Genomic DNA, 19,684 nt, shown 5'->3' with positions numbered 1-19,684 from the left:
CTCTGGCTCCTCTGCCTTTTTAAACCCAGCTTGTGCATCATTGAGTTGTGCAAGCCCCTATAGCATGACAAGGCTATAATCCATGAAGGGAGCACTTTCCTCCTAGGAATTTGGAATTGGGTCTCGAGAGGATCTATCATTAGAATAAGTGTGCAGATATGGAAATAAGCTGAGTCACACACAAGGTAAATTACTTAGAATTAAGACTCATTAACTTTTACTGCAGATGTCCCAGGTGGCATCTGATTTCCTACCACCCTGGACACTTTTATTTTAGTTTTATTTAAATAACCATGATATAATTGGCAAATAAAGTTGTAAGATATTTAAAGTGTACAATGTGATGATTTGATATATGTATATATTGTGGAACTATTCCCCCACTTAGTTAAATAATACATCTACTCTCTCACCAAATTTTAATTATACAATACAGTGTTATCAATTCTAGTTACCGCATTATATATTTGATCCTCAGACCTTATAACCAGACATTAGTATCTTTTTACTAACATTTCCCTATTCGCTCCACCCTTGAGCTCCCTGGCAACCAGTTTTCTATTCTCCATTTCTATTATTTCAAAAGTTTTTAAGATTCTACATATTAGTGAAACCATACAGTATTTTCTTTTTCTGCCTTACTTATTTTACTTAGTGTAATGCCCTCAAGAACCATCCGTATTGTTGCAAGTGCCAAGATTTTCTTATTCTCTAAGACTGAACAATATTCCTATGTCTTTGTGTGTATACATACATTTTATTTGTTTATTCGTCTGTCTGTAGACACTCAGGTTGTCCGAGTACCTTTAAATATTCATTGAATTACATGTTATTTGTAGCTTTATGATAATGTCTCTCTTTTCAGTCCGCTCAATCTGCCCACACGTTTTGAGAAAGACTGAATGGTTTCTTATTCCTTGCCACCATGAAATTCTTGTACATTAGACTTTATTATTTCTCAGATAAAGAAATTAAAGAGGTCAAACATTGTCAAAAGTCCCACAACTAGGAAGAGGCACAATCTAAATATAAAAGAATAGGAGTGATTATTTTTCAAAAAGAAGCATTGCTAAAAATGATACTCATTGATAATAACAGATTCTTTAAAATTTAACTTCTCTAAAAGTGGGGAGGGGAAATCAACTTTTCCTCAGAAAATGTATATCAACTGAAGTTTAGTAGACAAGATAGTAGTAGTGTTAGTCGCTCAGTTGTGTACAACTCTTTGCGACCCCATGGACTGTAGCCCACCAGGCTCCTCTGTCCATGGGATTCTCCAGGCAGGAATACCAGAGTGGGTTGCTGTGCTCTCCTCCAGGGGATCTTCCCAGCCTAGGGATTAAACTCAGGTCTCCTGCATTCCAGGCAAATTCTTTAACGTTTGAGTTACCCAGGGAGAAGACAAGATACGTGAGTACAGCTTCCTTCCTAAAGACATGGCAGCTATAGTTGCCACCACTGGTCTTCTCTATGTCTTCCCAAGTCTCTCATCCCCAGAGAGCAGGCATTAGCTGGATGAGCACTTTCTCACCTTAAGGTGTCAAACTGCTATGTCCTATGACAGAGGTGAGAAACCTAAGCTAGTAATATTTTGGAGTAAGAGAACATCCATAGGATTTCTTTTAATCGGCCTTTGGAAGCCACTTCTAGTACAGATTTTCATAGCTCTGGTTTATCACTAATTTAATTATGCTTCTGGAATGGATTATGTGTTAATTTTAGAATTCCTTAGGCTTTTTTACAACTTTATGGCTACCGTAAGCCTTTCTCAAGGGCCTAATTTTCATAGAGCAATCAAGTGCAAGCATTAAGTAAGACCAGGGGTCATTCATTCTCTCCTCTCTTTTCTGCAAGCAGTACTTTTATAGAGCTTTCAGAAGCTGTGAGGAGGGAGTACATGAAACCATTTCCTTTTACTGCTGAACTGCTTCTCCTATCAGACTGCTCATTAATTATGCCAATTACATTTTGAACAGTACTAGAAAGTGCAAAGGGTAAAATACGAATCAATATATGATTTTAGTACTTGATTTTGTCCAGAATTTTATATTCCTTTAGGGTTATTTCTGTTCAAAAACAAAGTGTCTATAAAACTTCTATTATTATTTTTGCTTCTAAACTGCATGTATTGACTACCTCCAGAGCTCTACCATACAGAGCTTAATAAAGTCTTTTTATGTTCAAGACATATACATGTATGCTTTGTAATAAGACAAGCCATATGTAAAATAAGAATCTCCTCTGTTAATGTTGTGCTTGATAAATAAAATGGACACCCATGCAACCACCCCCCAGCTTAAAAAATAGATTTTTTCCCCCATAACCTGAAGCCCCCTTGTGTCTCTAATAATCCTCTCACATGACCTAATGGTAATCTGTCCTTATCCTGAATTGTGTGTCCGTTGTTCTTTTTCTTTTCTTTATAATTTATCCATTTTATGCATACTTTCACACAGCTGTGTTTGAATTGTATACCAGTAGAAGTGGCTCAGATGATAAAGACTCTGCCTGCCTTGCAGGAGGCCCAGTTTCAATCCCTGGGTTGGGAAGATTCCCTGGTGAAGGGAATGGCTACCCACTCCCAGTATTCTTGTCTGGAAAATTCCACAGACAGAGGAGATTGGCAAGCTATAGTCCATGGGGTTGCAAAGAGTCAGACATGATTGAGCAACTAACACTAACAAAATTACTGTATATTTTTAAGACCTTTTTTGCTCAAAAATACCTAAGATTTATCCATGTTGATTCATGCAATATGCTAGAGGCCCATTTTACGTATCATTCATGCTATTCATTATTACTGTTGTAAAGCTTTTGATTATATGATCATGAGACTTTCCTTACTCAGTTCATAGATACTTAGGTTATTTGAAATGTGTTGCCCTTATAAACAGAGTGGCTGAGAACATTCTCATATCAATCACTATTGCCACATACAAGAGTTTCTCTAGGGAAATTATCCCACCTCCCCATTTCCATGTAATAAAACACAAATATCCATTTATCATACTGGAAAAACAGATCCACTCACAGGAGAGGGTAACTAGCCTAGGCGCTCTGGCTGGTCTCAGCCCTGGGGTTCTCCCCCTGACCCAAGTGGAGCTCTCAGGAGCATCCATAACCCATTCATGGTATCATATGCCCAGATGATGTCCAGGAATGAACTGTGCCATCTTCAGGAATAAACATCCTAATTTTTCTGAATAATGCCAAATGGTTTTGAAAAAAAAAGATGTATCAATGCAGCAGGAAAAGATTGTTACAGATAGGGATAGTTGAAGAACTTCAGAAATATTAAGTTAATAAATGAGTATTTTTAAAATTATAGGCAGAGAAAAGAGTAGGGCAGAGCACCCTGGGACTAGGAGCCTCTGGGAGTTGTCTGGACCAGAAGGAAAGGATCAGGAGAATGAGCTGCTGTAAAAACCGAGAGACTGCAGCTACAGGAGAGCATCAGTGGCCTCACTCAGACACAGCCTGACATTGAGGCCTCTAAGGAAGGAAGCCAGGGAAATCAAAACTCTTGATTCCACTTCCTCCGCATCTGATCCGCTGGTCTCTCCCATGGACCAAAGCTCCTAGAAGCAAACAGCAGGAAACACACTCAGTGTAGAAATTAAAATCATCCTTTTGGCCTTCAGGGAAGGATGGAGGAAAAGTGGAGAACGGATACAGAGTGGCAAATGAAAAATCATAGTAATAGTAATTTACGCTCCTGTTAGACATGTGTATTCCAATGATTCCTACTCTTGCTAGCAATTTTTATTATGCAGCAATTATATGTGATATCTATTGCATAGATATTATGTCTCCATTTATTTAGATATTTTAAAATCTTTCAGCAAACTTTTCTGCATAGAGATTTAGTGCATCTTTTGCTAATTTAATCTTTGGGATAGCAATTAATCAGGAACTCAAATTATCACTTTAAAATGGTTGTTTTAACTAGTATTGTTTTTAATAATGACAAATTATTATACATGTTTTCTTATTTTTATTGGACATTACTTCTAATGTTCTCTTCATTTTTTGTTCATTTTTCTATTGGGCTTATTATCTTTTTACCTTTTGGTGCATTCACTAAATATATCAGATTTTTACTGCAAGTGCAACAAATGTGTTTTTACTATATATGCACAAATATTTTCTCTGAGTGTGTGAAGCTTATGAACAGAAATTTTTAATTTTAGAATGATTTAATTATCAATTTCTCCCTTCTTATATTTATTTTTCAGTGTTTAACAAATGTTTTTCTTGAAGTCATACGTTTATTCTTTAATATTCTTCCCTAAATTATCAAAATTTAAGTTTTTAATCCATCTGGAATTTTTTGTGTGTGTGTATGTATGATATGAGGAAGAGATCTGATTTTACCTTTTGCTAGATGATATTTTTCCCAGATGCATTTATTGAACCATTAATCTATATGACAAATAATAATTTCAAATATCAAATCCCAAAAAAGGTATTGGACTGCTTCAGGGCACTGTAGCAATTTTATTCCACTATTTATTGTGCTCATGTTGAACTAATAGAAAACCATCTTAATTAATAAAAATTTTAAACAACTACTGAACTTTGGTCAGGTAACCCATCTTCTTTAATCTTTTCTATGAATTATCTAGATTGATGTGATCAAATAGATCTTTCTATGATGATGGAGCTGTTCTGTATCTGCACTGTGCAATGCACTGACCTCTAGCTATGCATGACTCGTGAGCACTTGAAATGTGTCTATGTGAGTGAGTAACCGAAATTTTAATTTGTCATAGTTGTCAGCTACCTTACCGGACAGCCTATATCCATGATCCCTAGCATGTTTTGTCTTTCATATAAATTTCCATGAAATATCCTGTTGCAAGGCTGCTTCAGATAGCATTGTATCATGTGCAAAATAATTGTAACTAAGATCATTAATATGGAAATTTCTATTCATAAATTTGGAATATTTCTCAATTTACAGAGATATTATAAAGTCTTTTAACAAAACATTATAACATTTTCCATGAGAGTACTTTTAACTCTTGTCCATGTATCCCTGTCATTTTTTTGTTGTTGCTAATGGAAATAGCATATTTTGTGTTACATTTTTTAATTGATTAAGTGCTGGTATCTAGAAATAGATTTTCATGTCTTACAGATTGATAAACTATTATTTCTGATAATTCATGGGATTATATTTGCATAATTTTAAGATGTACAAATAATATTTTTTCTTTTCTAATTGAAAAAATATTTCCTTTGTCTCATTGTTCTGACCAAAATGTTGAAAGTGCTAAAAAGAATACTTTTGTAATGATCAAGATTTTAAACAGAATTGATTTTGTTATTTTACCACTCGGCTTAGAGTTTTTATAAGCATCTTTCATTAAGTCAAACGTTAATTTCTATTCCGGGTTTATTGTAAGTTTTTGGTATGAATGGGGTTGGATTTTATTATTGCTTTCTGTATGTCTATTGATACAACCATATAATTTACTTCCATTAAAGTATTGTTCAGTTCAGTTCAGTTCAGTCGCTCAGTCGTGTCCGACTCTGCAACGCCATGAATCGCAGCACACCAGGCCTCCATATCCATTACCATCTCCCGGAGTTCACTCAGACTCACGTCCATCGAGTCCATGATGCCATCCAGCCATCTCATCCTCTGTCGTCCCCTTCTCCTCCTGCCCCCAATCCCTCCCAGCATCAGAGTCTTTTCCAATGAGCCAACACTTCACATGAGGTGGCCAAAGTACTGGAGTTTCAGCTTTAGCATCATTCCTTCCAAAGAAATCCCAGGGTTGATCTCCTTCAGAATGGACTGGTTGGATCTCCTTGCAGTCCAAGGGACTCTCAAGAGTCTTCTCCAAAACCACAGTTCAAAAGCATCAATTCTTCGGTGCTCAGCCTTCTTCACAGTCCAACCCTCACATCCATACATGACCACAGGAAAAACCACAGCCTTGACTAGACGGACCTTAGTCGGCAAAGTAATGTCTCTGCTTTTGAATATGCTAACTAGGTTGGCCATAACTTTCCTTCCAAGGAGTAAGCGTCTTTTAATTTCATGGCTGCAGTCACCATCTGCAGTGATTTTGGAGCCCAGAAAAATAAAGTCTGACACTGTTTCTACTGTTTCCCCATCTATTTCCCATGAAGTGATGGGACCAGATGCCATGATCTTCGTTTTCTGAATGGTGAGCTTTAAGCCAACTTTTTCACTCTCCTCTTTCACTTTCATCAAGAGGCTTTTAGCTTCTCTTCACTTTCTGTCATAAGGGTGGTGTCATCTTCATATCTGAGGTTTTTGATATTTCTCCTGGCAATCTTGATTCCAGCTTGTGTTTCTTCCAGTCCAGTATTTCTCATGATGTACGCTGCATAGAAGTTAAATAAGCAGGATGAAAATATACAGCCTTGATGTACTCCTTTTCCTATTTGCAACCAGTCTGTTGTTCCATGTCCAGTTCTAACTGTTGCTTCCTGACCTGCATGCAGGTTTCTCAAGAGGCTGGTTTGGTGGTCTGGTATTCCCATCTCTTTCAGAATTTTCCACAGTTTATTGTGATCCACACAGTCAAAGGCTTTGGCATAGTCAATAAAGCAGAAATAGATGTTTTTCTGGAACTCTCTTGCTTTTTTGATGATCCATTGGATGTTGGCAATTTGATCTCTGGTTCCTCTGCCTTTTCTAAAACCAGCTTGAACATCAGGAAGTTCACGGTTCACGTATTGCTGAAGCCTGGCTTGGAGAATTTTGAGCATTACTTTCCTAGCATGTGAGATGAGTACAATTGTGTGGTAGTTTGAGCATTCTTTTGCATTGCCTTTCTTTGGAATTGGAATGAAAACTGACCTTTTCCAGTCCTGTGGCCACTGCTGAGTTTTCCGAATTTGCTGGCATATTGAGTGCAGCACTTTCACAGCATCATCTTTCAGGATTTGAAATAGCTCGACTGGAATTCCATCACCTCCACTAGCTTTGTTCGTAGTGATTCTTTCTAAGGCCCACTTTGGATTAAATCACCTTTGCATTTCTGGATAAACACAATTTGCGTTTTGCTAGATTTGATTTTTTTAATGTTGTTTTGGACTTTTTATGTTAAGGGGTATAAACCTATAATCTTCATTCTTAGGTTACAGTTTTCTCAGTTGGGTATCATAGTATACAAGAGACATAAAATATTTCTCCTCTTTTCCTGTTTTCTGGAAAAGTCTGTGTACTGTTTCAACCCCCTGGTCCATGAGTGTTAAGCAGAAAATTTCCTTGGCCTGATACTTTCCTTTGTTAGGTGTCTAACATGTTACTAAATATTTTACTAGATATAAGATTGTTTGAATTATCTGTTTGTTAAGCTAATTTTGAAATTAAATGTTATTTTTAAATGTGTTCTATAATTTATCTATTTCATATAACTCTAAGACTTATTGCCATGATGTTGTCCAAATATGCAGTTTTTATTCTACACTTCTGCACGTGTTGTTATATCTCTCTTTCCATTCTTGATATTATTTGTTCCATTTCTCTCTCTCTCTTTCTCAGCTGGGATCATTCTTGCCAAAGAAATTTGTCAGTGTTATTTTTCTCATCAGTAAGCTAATTTTGGGCTTGGTTGATTGTCTAGATGTGGTTTTATCTCAGTCTTTCATTTTATTATATTTTTATCTTTAAAATTTTTATTATTTTCATTTCTTCTGTTCTCATATGGACTTTTTTCCCTGTTTGGCTTACTTTCTAATTTAGGCATTTAACTTCCCCGTATTTACTCTTCTTTCTTTTCTAAAATAATGTAATACTTTAAGTTACACATTCCCCTTTAAATAGCGTCTTCTCTATATCCCATGTATTAAGCTTATAGAAGCATTATAAATATCATTCAGCTCAAATGATAATTTGGTATTTTTGAATTTCAAGCATTTTCTTCTTTCACCAATGAGCTTCATGTCACATTTTTGTGTAATTTCCCAGTGTCTAGTTGTGGGGGTTTTTGTTACTTTTTTGATATTTAGTTATGTTTATATGTAATTTCAGTTTCACCAGAAAATATTTTCTTATGAGATTAATTATTCGATATTTACCAATGTGTGAATTATGACCTCCTTCTTGGTTTTGCTCTCTAATATGTAAATGAAAGGAATGTGTATTCTTCAAAATGGGAATGTAATTAATATTTCATATACTCCCATAGATGTTCCTCAAAAAATCAGTTTCTTTACTGACCCTTTTTTTTGTACTTGGTCTTTAATTACTGTAAATTGTTCATTAAAATCTCCTCCCTTTGGTGATGTTTCTTTTCCACTTTGAAATTATATCATTAGGTGCATGCAAGTTTAGAATTCCTACATATTTCTGATAATTAGAATATTTATTAATACCGACCTTCCTTATCTCCAGTAATATTGAAACTCTATATTGTAGGATAAATATAGTTACTCTATTAGTAACATTGTATGATACAGTCAGTGCTTGTCACTTTCTTGACTGATTATTCCTTATTTCCTCTGCCATCTTTTCAGCTCACTTTGCTTCTTCCTGACATCTATTGTTATAAGTTCCCTTTATAAATATTTTGGCCTTTGCTTAGAATGTATTTCATATTCCCCTGATACTGAAAGAGTTCAACCAGTGTTTAATATTAACTTGATTGTTAATTTGTATCTAAGTGGCTGAAGATATTGCTGTTTTAATGGATTAACTTTTACTGCTAAGAAATCAGCTATCTGCCTGGTAATCTGCTTTCTCTTTGATTTATTATAGAAACTTTCCTCTAGTATTTTGCATTTGACACCTTTACTACAATGCATCCAAGTACTGGCTTCTTTCTATTTATCTCTTTGGAGATTTTTAGTTTTCTGGATCCAACAGTTGTGGGTTTTTTTGTTTTTTGTTTTTTAATTTTCAAACATTCTAAGCTAATATCTCTTCAAATACATCCTCTAATTTTTAATTAGACTTTATTTCCTGTGGCTATTTGTGCCTCATCCATGTTTCACATAATTATCTTCCTTTGCTCCATTCTGTTATTTCTTTAGGTAACATAGGTTCTCCCTCACTCGTTTGTTATTTTTTTTTAAAACTGTGTTTAATCTACTGCTTAATTAGTCCCTAGAATTTCTTTAGAAAATGATACATATTTTTCAATTTTAGAAGCTTTAAAAATTATTTTTCATTAGTTTCTAATATACACAAGCAGGTTTTTAGTTTCTGGTCTCATTGTACTGTAAATATCCACTAATATTCATTCAACATTCTAAAATACTTATTTTATATTTTCAATCATATGATTCTAGTATCTATCTTGCAGTATCTTTTTTCTAGTTTCACTCATTTTGATGTGTTTTTACATGCATTTTGTAATCTTTATTTCATATGCATGTTTTATGAAATGATTCCTCTAGTCTAGAGAGTATTTGCTTTTTTGTGTTGGATGTTACCATCCCAGGGAAAATTTAATTCTCAACTTACCCTACATTTTTGGTGGGGTAGATTATGAATTCCAGTGCAAACCCACTTGAGAGCCAGAATTTCTTATAAGAGAGAGTTCTCCCCCACACACCCCAGCAATACTAAAAGGAAATTCTTTACCACTTTTCTTTGAAGGGTCAGTTTCCCTTGACCCTCCTTTCAGCCTCTCTAACAACAATTGCTTTTGGTCTTTCTAAACTTGTTATAGGAGTATAGAATTTTGTGTTTCTTGTAAGCCTCAGCCTTTGTCTCCTGTCAGACTTAAAATTTTGAAAGGATCGCTTATGTGGAAACTACTGAAAGAGATAAAAATTTGTATCTTTATTTCCCCTGTATTACATGTGATACTGACATGATTTATAGTTAAGAAAGATGAATTCTGCTTTAATATGTTATTCAGAATATAGCACCTCTGGAATCCTCATAACATCTGCAAGGGTAGTATTTCAGAATCAGGAGAAATTATTTACTTGATTTATTTCTGGTAGTTCTAGGGTGTAGAATTTTGTAAATTACTGAAAAGATGACAAGTTACAGGAAATTAGGAGATATAAACCCTGCCATCTTAGATTCATAAAAATCATCAACTAACACAGGACAGAAGGCATTTTGAATGTATTAAACTTAGTAGTTAACATTTGAAAGTGTGCATTCACTTTATTATAATAGTTTTTCATGAACATATATTGTCTTCTTCCTAAAACTAAATTCCTTACCAATTTAGAAGAATAAAAGAATTTTATTAAGTTTGAGTGAGGCATCAATAAATTTGACAGCCAGACATTCTATCTGGATCTTGTTTTAATAAAATCTTTTTCTTTTAATTGTCTCTGATTTGAATTGTACTCATTTCTTCTCTCAGACTGGTCAGCAATTGTCTGCCTTGCTGATGGATATACAGAATACGAGGGTGAGAGGCCTCAGTAGTCACTGATGACTGTCATGTCATCATCAGACATTATTTTGGTTTTAAACTGTCTTTCTCTTATTCTATCATGAGATACATGCTTCTAAGAGGAAGTTGCTACAATATCCATTTACAATTTCTCTTTGTCTCTTTATAGTTATAGAGAAAATCAGAATAATAGGCAAGCAAAGTCCATCAAAAGAGAATAGCGACCAACAGTACTGAAAAAAATTATGGAAAGTTTAAAGTAATAAATAATCATACATTTATTGAGGTGAATTCTTAATTTCTTTGACTGAAGTCTTTTAGTTGAGAAAAAGTTTTTCATATAAATCAGTCTTGTTGAGTATTCACAAATAAATCTAAAATTCATATAAATTATTAAGAAAAGAAATTAAGGTGACCATACCAGTTTTTAAATAATTAGTGAGAACTTTTGGATTCTTATTAGCAATTCCACATTGTGTAGGGGTTTCTGAGAAATATATATGAGCTGAAGCAAGGAAAGAAACTTCACTGTCAGGAATAGTGCCTATAAATCATGAATATTTTTTAAGAATATTGTGATTCATAGTTCGTATAGTAGTGGTTTTGTATATAATTGGATTATATGTTTAATTCTGATTATTTGTAGAAAAACCAGTTCACATGCTTATTAACAACTTTGCATAGTTTTTGTTATTTATAAATCACTTTAAATTCATTGCTCTTCTAATCTTTAAATCAAGCCTATAGTTAGGAAAGACAAATACTGGATTTCTAAAACACTGGACTGAAAGACCAGTCAGTTTTTTTGATTTCACAAATTAAGAACTTTTCAAAGATTTGCTCATGGACAAAGAGCTAGTTTGTGGACATATTAATGTCGTTTTAGGTTTTAATGAGGGAGGCTTGAAGAAGTTAAAGATTTACTAAGAGCAAAATTGGCATGGCACAGAACAGACATTTAAAATAAAGCCTTCTATCTTTTCTATATCATTTTCCATATTATCATGCTGGCCTATATTTAATCTATTTTTTAAATTTGTTTTAACATTTCTGACAAAAAATTTCTTGATTTGTTTAAGAAAAGTCAGTCTGGCTCCTTCATAATAGACTATGATTTATTTCTTCAATTTGATATATATTTTTAATTTATCAAGTGGAAAATTGAGTATCTCTTGCTATTTTTACAAACTGCATGCTGACCTCAACCTTGGTTTGAACGTATTATAGGAAGTGGCCTTAGGAATGTTTGGACCAAAAGTCCCAAATCCTGACCCATAACTTGAACTGACCTTCATGAGTGCACAGGAAATTTCTTACAAGATTTATTTCCAGATGAACCAAATTGCTTTCACAGAGAGGGTGCAATCAAAATTTCATATGGGGAATTTAAAATGTATCAAAACATAGCCTTTGTTTTTGTGGTTCTAAATTTTAAAGTAAAAGTTTTCTATTATACCACTCACAAAAATTAACTCAAAGTAAATTAAAAATGTAAATGTTAGTCCTGAAACCAAGAAAATCTACAGAAGAGGAAAAAAATTTGCAAACCATATATCTGATAAGGGGTTAATATCCAAAATATAGAAAGAACTCTTAAAACTCAATAGCAGTAATAATAATAATAATAATCTAATTTTAAAATTGTCAAAGAACCTAAATAGACATTTTTCCACTGAAGATATACATATGGCCAACACATACATGAGAAGATTTTCAGCATCACTAGCTTTAGGGCAATGTGCATTAAAATCACAATGAGATATCACTTCATGCCTGTTAGAATTTTCATCATCAGAAAGACAAGAGATGGAAAATTCTGTGTGGCTATAGAATAAAGGAAACCCGGATTCACTTTTGGTGGGATTGTAAATTGGTACAGCCACTATGGAAAATACTATCTAGGATTCTTTAAAAATTAAGACTGGAACTACCATATGGCCCAGTAATTCCATCTGGGAATGTATTTAAAGGAAAGAAAAACACTAACTTGAAATGATATCTGCACCCTCGTAACAGTATTGTTTACAACATCCAAGACAAAACCAATCTAAGTGTCTATCAAAGAATGAATGGATAAAGAAATTGTGACTTATTTGTGCACATGTGGAATATTATTCAGCTATGAAAACAAGGAAATTCTACCATCTTCAACAATATGGATAAACCTTAAAGGCACAATGCTGAGTAAAATAATTTGTACATAGAAAGACAAATACTGCATGATCTCACTAATATGTGGAATATTCAAAAGCAAACAAAAAGCACCAAATCCAAGTGTTGGTAGAAAAGAAAAGGGGAAAGAGATCAGATTTGTGGTTGCCAATGGTGAGGACAAGGGAAAATTGAAGGAAAGTGCTCAAAAAGGTGCAAACTCCCATTCATGAGATAAGTAAGTACTAATGATATAATGCATGACGTGATGACTATAGTTAACACTGCTCTATCATATGTAGGAAAGCTGTTACGTGAATAAATCCAAGAGTTCTCATTACAAGAAGAAATTTTTTTTCTTTCTTTTCAGTGCATCTGTAGGAGATGATCAATGTTAACTAAACCTTTTATAGTTACCATTGCATGCTATTAATATATGTAAATCAAACCATCACACTTACATCTTAAGCTTATAGAGTGATTTATGTCAGTTATTTTTCATCAAAATGGAAGAGGGATGCTTGCCATTAAATATCTTCAGAAGCATTTATTTATTTTATGAAAATAATATAAACTAAAGTGAATTTCCATAACTTATAAGTTTTAAATATCAGTAACTCAATTTCTATCAAACAAAAACCTCATTCATAGTTTGAATTGTGCGCACATCCTTACTTCATGAGTGGCTTTGTGACAAAAATTGTTTAGGTTTTTATTACTTTACTTATCTGGAGAATACATCAAGCAACTAAGAATAATTAAAACTGATAAAGTTGTAATGGATGAGTGAACAGGGTAGGAAAGGATGGTAAACTCTAGATCTTAAGTTCAAGTCATACATGGAATGCTATTCTGTGACATTCAACCCCTTTAAAGGTTGAAAAACATAATTCCCTAGTTCTTGAGAAGGTTGCCAGCTGAGAGATTTCAGCTGTCAACTTTATCCCAGATTAACTCTTACCTTGGACAGCCTCTTCACTTTCTTAAGGTCATACCACTTCTTCTGCGGCTGCTAAGTCGCTTCAGTTGTGTCTGACTCTGTGCAACCCCATAGACGGCAGCCCACCAGGCTCCCCCATCCCTGGGATTCTCCAGGCAAGAACACTGGAGTGGGTTGCCATTTCCTTCTCCAGTGTATGAAAGTGAAAAGTGAAAGTGAAGTCGCTCAGTTGTGTCCAATTCTTTGCGACCCCATGGACTGCAGCCTACCAGGCTCCTCTGCCCATGGGGTTTTCCAGACAAGAGTACTGGAGTGGGGTGCCATTGCCTTCTCCGCCACTTCTTCTAAGGGCAACCAATATCCCATAGGTCCATCAACCCATTTTTCCTGAGTATGCCATCTTGTTCCTGATCAAATACCCTAACTTCTCATCACTACATGAGTCAATATATAGTTTTAGCCTAAGGGTGCTTCTCTTTTTAGACAAAACCAATAACTTATGCACCACCCAAAATTCTATGAGTAAGAGGGTTTCTTCTTCCCCATTGTCTCTCTAGACTGTCTGCAACCAGGGCTACAATGAACCAACACATCTGGGAACCAAGCTTTGACTTCTTTCTCTGTTAGTTGGTATATAATATTCTCTTGGAGGTGGCATGGCCTTGCTATAGAATCTCGGGAGTCTGCACTGTGGTTGTCCCATTGGGATTTGCCAGAAATGCCACACATATCCTTTCTTGCTACTGATGGATCTAATAGCTTAGTTCATCTGACCCAAGAGATGGGTCACTTGGACCTTAACGTGGACCTTCCAGGCTCTAGATTCTATCCATTATTGACAACACTCATATCATCCTGTTTGGTTAAAATTTATTTTCCTTGGTGTAAAGTGTGTTGCAGAACCCAGAGGAATCTGCCAGACATTATGCTTCATTGCTCTATGGTGGTCTGCTTCAGGGGAAGAGTGTGGACTTGGGCAAGTAAATCCAAGAAAGGACTAGCAGCTAAGATTAATTGCTGGACAATTTTCTTAGGTTCTGGGGAAAAAATTAATCACAAAACAAGAGATATGGATACTAGGGCACAGAATTCATGACACTGAGGGTATGAGTGTATGGGTAACTTTCCCATGGTCACAGTTCCAGAGAGGAGGTTGAGACTGATTTTGCTTTGCTCCGTGTCTATTAGGTCATGATGAATTAACTCTCATGTTCAAACAGATCTTGTGTTAACTTATCATCATTGCACAAATATTTCTGTTGTTGTTTGTATGTTTATTTAGTGTCTACCATAGATAAGCATAACATTTTTAGCTTTTCAAAGTCATACAAATAAGTAGTGTTAATTGTACACATAAATCTCTTATTTATACTACTTTTTTTTTTTTTTCTGAACAGGCAACTTCCTCTCCTTTGCACATATCCAATGGATTTATTTTAACCAATAAAATGAACGAGGTCAAATCTGGTAAACATTACTCTAGCTCATTTTTGGCATTTCAAAAGTGAATTATAGCAAACGATAATAGTGCTTGTGAAAGCACAGACAAGCAAATACAGTGATCTCCCAGGGCAGACATTTTAAATCATTTAGCTTTTTGAAATATAGGTAATGAAATAGTGACTTGCCTCATTTTTTTCCTTAGAAGAAAGATAATTATTTCCTTGTAGGAGCTCATCATGTGGCAAGTGCCTAAAGAAAATGGTATAATGGAAAGTGAATGCATTATAGTTCTCTTTGTCTCATTTCTGGAAAAAAAAAAGTAACATTCCGATAAATTATGTTCGATTCACAATTTATCCAGACATTCCAGCAATGAATAGAGAAATTAGTTCTATTAATGACAAGTATCTTCTGGAGACAGATATAATTTAATTTGGTTTAATTTTATGTTTTATTACAAAATCTTTTCAAAAAGGGAAAGATTAAATTAATAGAAGACATATCCTCGTACTTTGGTCTTCATGAGTAATTAAAAATTAGAAATGAGATTTTGAGTAAGACTTTTGATAATCTGTCAGGCTATGTGTTTCTGTCAAGCATCGAGAGACCAACTTTGACATGCACATAATTTTTTTGTCAATTTAGTTTGCCATTTACAATGCAGTAGAGGAGAATAGATTTTTTAAAATACATTTGACTAAGAAGAATTAGCTTGCCTAATGGAATAATCTTTCACATATGTCAATCAAATGACCACTAAATCTATGAATCATCTTAAATAGCCAACTACAGGGAATAAAATAAAGTAACTTGAGCATTTGAAGTGAAAAAAAAAAAAAACCTTTAGGATCCTTTCATATTAATAAATATCATTCTTATTGCCTTCCATTGGTATTGACCTTTTTTTCCACAAACAGTAAGAATAATTAGCATACTGTCTTTAGTTTTTGTTTGTTGCATTGAAAATGGAGGCAGTGCTTCACCATGCTTTGCAGATTACAGGAAATAGTTTTAGTGGCCCCATAAGGTGCTTTTCTCAGGTCAAAGAAATAATCCAGTGTTTGACAGTGATAATTGAACAGACTGAAAACTTCACGGAAGTGTATATAGGATTGCCAGGGTTACCTTAGATGAGAGTTTGAAAAGTACTTCCTGAAATCAAAGGTGAGTGCAAATTAATACCAAATACCAGTAGTTTTGTTAAGATGGAATTAAAAATCAGGTATTAAATATATTTTAATTTAATCCTACTATGTCAAATTGTCATCACTCATAGTCTTTAGCTAGTCAAGCTTTTTTTTTTTTTTTTTGCTGTCATCATGACAAAAAAAAATAATCATACCATTTCAAACTTAAAATTCTATGAAGTACTATTTTAATGACATGTTAGGATGTCTGGAAAAAAACAACTTTAACTTAAAATTAGTAGGTTATTATTTTTAAATAAAGTAATCACCCACTATATTTAGTAGAAAAATACAGGTATTAATGCAAGACCCAGCTTGTTGGGATATCATTTCTCTGTGTATTCTCTATAAGTTGATTCCTTGGATATCCCAAAATAATCTTGAATTCTAAATAGGATCATTGATTGGATGTTGCCATATTATTATTGAATATTTTCCACAAACTACTACTGATAATCTGTTTGAAAGCAAACAAAAAATATAAAAAAGCCTTTAATTTTAACAAGGACATAATTCAGTTAAACATATTCTTTTATTTCTCATTTTGTTCTTATTTTTCTTAGGAACTTCTGATAGAGTAGACTATTCAGATAGGCATTTTTCAATGAACTGTAAACTTTTTTGTACAATTACAAGAAGATTTTCCCATTTACCCTTCCCACTGTAGAATGGATAACTAATGTGTTTTGGAAAGTCTGTAGAGGAGAAAGTTAATTGCCATAATTTCTGGATAAGAAAAGAGAAGTCAGACAAACCACTGAGAAGTATTCTCTAGATTGCCCATTGCCACCCGTCCAAGTGTTTTATGATTGTGTGTTTTTGCTGATCGAAGCTGGGAACATAAGTATAAATAAAGCAGCACTAATACCTTCCTAGGAAGGCAGAGACTCTCTTCCTTTGTGTATTGCATATATCTTTTTAAACAACTAATTTAAAAAGATATATATACCCCTATATTCATCACAGCATTATTTATAAGCTTATTGTTATATTAAAGATTCTCCTCCCTTGTTTTCTCTGATACCAGATTTTACACTAACAATCTGTGCTTAATTTAAATCCAAATATATATTCAAATTTTGATTTATGTCAAAGGAATATTAAAGTGATTATTTTATAAACTAATTCAACAACAAATTCTCAGAGAAGCTAAAATGCACATTAATTTCGGTTACAAGAAAACAATCTCTTCGATGTCAGTTTAAATGTTTTTAGTTCCAAATACTGGAAGCTATCTTAGTCTTTTTAAAAATAGCGCTAAGAATATATAGCTCGTGTGACTTAGTCTAGATGAGACTGAAATACTATGTCTAAGGCTTAGGTCCTCTTAATCCCTGATGCCTTCTACTGTATTTCCTTCATCAGAAGTCTTTATCCTTATGAGTCAAGATTTATTTGAAGGCATAGAAATTACAGAAGAAATGGAATAATGTTTGAAATTAGGGTTGCCAGATAAAATACAGAATATCCAACTAAATCTCAATTTCAAAAACACAAATAATATATTGAAAGGGACATTTGTTCAAAACATACTCATTTTTACATAAGATTCAAATGTAATAAAGTATTCTATATTTTGACTTTCTAATTAAATCTGATAACCTTAACTGCTGCTACTGCTAAGTCACTTCAGTCATGTCCAACTCTGTGCGACCCCATAGATGGCAGCCCACCAGGCTCCCCCATCCCTGGGATTCTCCAGGCAAGAACACTGGAGTGGGTTGCCATTTCCTTCTCCAATGCATGAAAGTGAAAAGTGAAAGTGAAGTCGCTTAGTTGTGTCCCACTCTTAGCGACCCCATGGACCACAGCCTACCAGGCTCCTCCATCCATGGGATTTTCTAGGCAAGAGTACTGGAGCGGGGTGCCATTGCCTTCTAAAGCAGACAGTTCAAATCAGTAAACTGTCTTTTTTTTTAATTGATGCTCAAACAATTGATAAACTCTGAGAAGTGTAACTTTTAATCTCACACTGTACGCTACAATAAATTCCACATGAATTAGGAAGCTAGAGGTGACAAAACTGCAGTTAGAAAAATGTATGTGGGAAAAGAAATATGATTTATATGGGGAAGAGCTTTACAGAGACAAATCCACAAGAAATAGAATGCTTTATTAAAGTGTATGCTGCTGCTGCTAAGTCGCTTCAGTCGTGTCCGACTCTGTGTGACCCCATAGATGGCAGCCCACCAGGCTCCCCCGTCACTGGGATTCTCCAGGCAAGAATTACTGGAGTGGGTTGCCATTTCCTTCTCCAATGCATGAAAGTGAAAAGTGAGTGAAGTCGCTCAGTCGTCTCCAACTCTTAGCGACCCCATGGACTGTAGCCCACCAGGCTCTTCCATCCATGGGATTTTCGAGGCAAGAGTACTGGAGTGGGGTGCCATTGTCTTCTCCTTATTAAAATGTATAGAGTATATATATTCTTTAGAGCAATTTAAAGGAACTGAGTTATGCAGTTGTTGAGGCTGGCAAGTATGAAAACTGCAGAAAAGGCTGGCAGGCTGGAAGCTCAGGGGAGAGTTGGTACTGCATCTCAAGTCTGAAATGTGCAGACGAAACCATAGCAAGATTTTTGTGTTGCAGTTTTGAGGTACAATTGTTCTTCTTTAGGAAACCTCAGCTTCTTTAAGAGAGCTGGCTGATGAAGCCCACCTACCTTGTAGAGCATAATCTTCGTGACTCAGAAATGTTCTTTAAATGTTCAGTTTAGCTCAGTTCAGTCACTCAGTCATGTCCAACACTTTGCGACCCCATGGATTGCAGCACACAAAGCCTCTCTGTCCATCACAAATTCCCAGAGCTTGCTCAAACTCATGTCCATTGAGTCAGTGATGCCATCCAACCATCTTATCCTCCGTCATCTCCCTCTCCTCCTGCCTTCGATCTTTCCCAGCATCAGACTCTTTTCCAATGAGTCAGTTCTTCACATCAGGTGGCCAAAAGTATTTCAGCTTCAGCTTTAGCATCAGTCTTTCCAGTGAATACTCAGGACTGATTTCCTTTAGGATGGGCTTCCCTGGTGGCTCAGGTGGTAAAGAATCTGCCCACAATGCAGGAGACCTGGGAAGATCCCCTGGAGAGGGAATGGCAACCCACTCCAGTTTTCTGGCCTGGAGAATTCCATGGACTGTATAGTCCATGGGGTCACAAGGAGTTGAACATGACTGAGCGACTTTCACTTTCACTTCCTTTAGGATTGACTGGTTTGATCTCCTTGCAGTCCAATGGACTTTCAAGAGTCTTCTCCAACATCACAGTTCAAAAGCATCAATTCAATGGTGCTCAGCTTCCTTCATGGTCCAACTCTCGCATCCATACATGACTACTGGAAAAACCATAGCCTTGACTAGACGGACCTTTGTTGGCAAAGTAATGTCTCTGCTTTTTCATATGCTGTCTAGGTTGGTCATAGCTTTTCTTGCAAGGAGTAGGCGTCTTTTAATTTCATGGCCACGGTCACTATCTGCAGTGATTTTTAGAGCCCAAGAAAATAAAGACTATCACTTTCTATTGTTTCCCCGTCTATTTACCATGAAGTGATGAGACCAGATACCATCCTTTTCATTTTTTTAATGTTGTTTTAAGCCAACTTTTTCACTCTCCTCATTCACTTTCAT

At 35.1% G+C, this 19,684-nt stretch overlaps 1 long non-coding RNA gene across 1 annotated transcript in view; it reads left to right on the top strand.

Annotated features, from left to right (window-relative positions):
* Positions 1-19,684, top strand: part of LOC132658698 (uncharacterized) — a 727,669-nt gene that overhangs the window by 412,358 nt on the left and 295,627 nt on the right. The window contains exon 6 of the long non-coding RNA XR_009598629.1: positions 10,311-10,358. This is a non-coding gene — a long non-coding RNA (uncharacterized LOC132658698). The remainder of the gene's footprint in view (positions 1-10,310; positions 10,359-19,684) is intronic.

This window comes from Ovis aries, chromosome 26, assembly GCF_016772045.2.
Source record: "Ovis aries strain OAR_USU_Benz2616 breed Rambouillet chromosome 26, ARS-UI_Ramb_v3.0, whole genome shotgun sequence".
In the NCBI taxonomy this organism is placed as follows: domain Eukaryota; kingdom Metazoa; phylum Chordata; class Mammalia; order Artiodactyla; family Bovidae; genus Ovis; species Ovis aries.
This window is presented reverse-complemented; position numbering and strand designations above follow the sequence as displayed.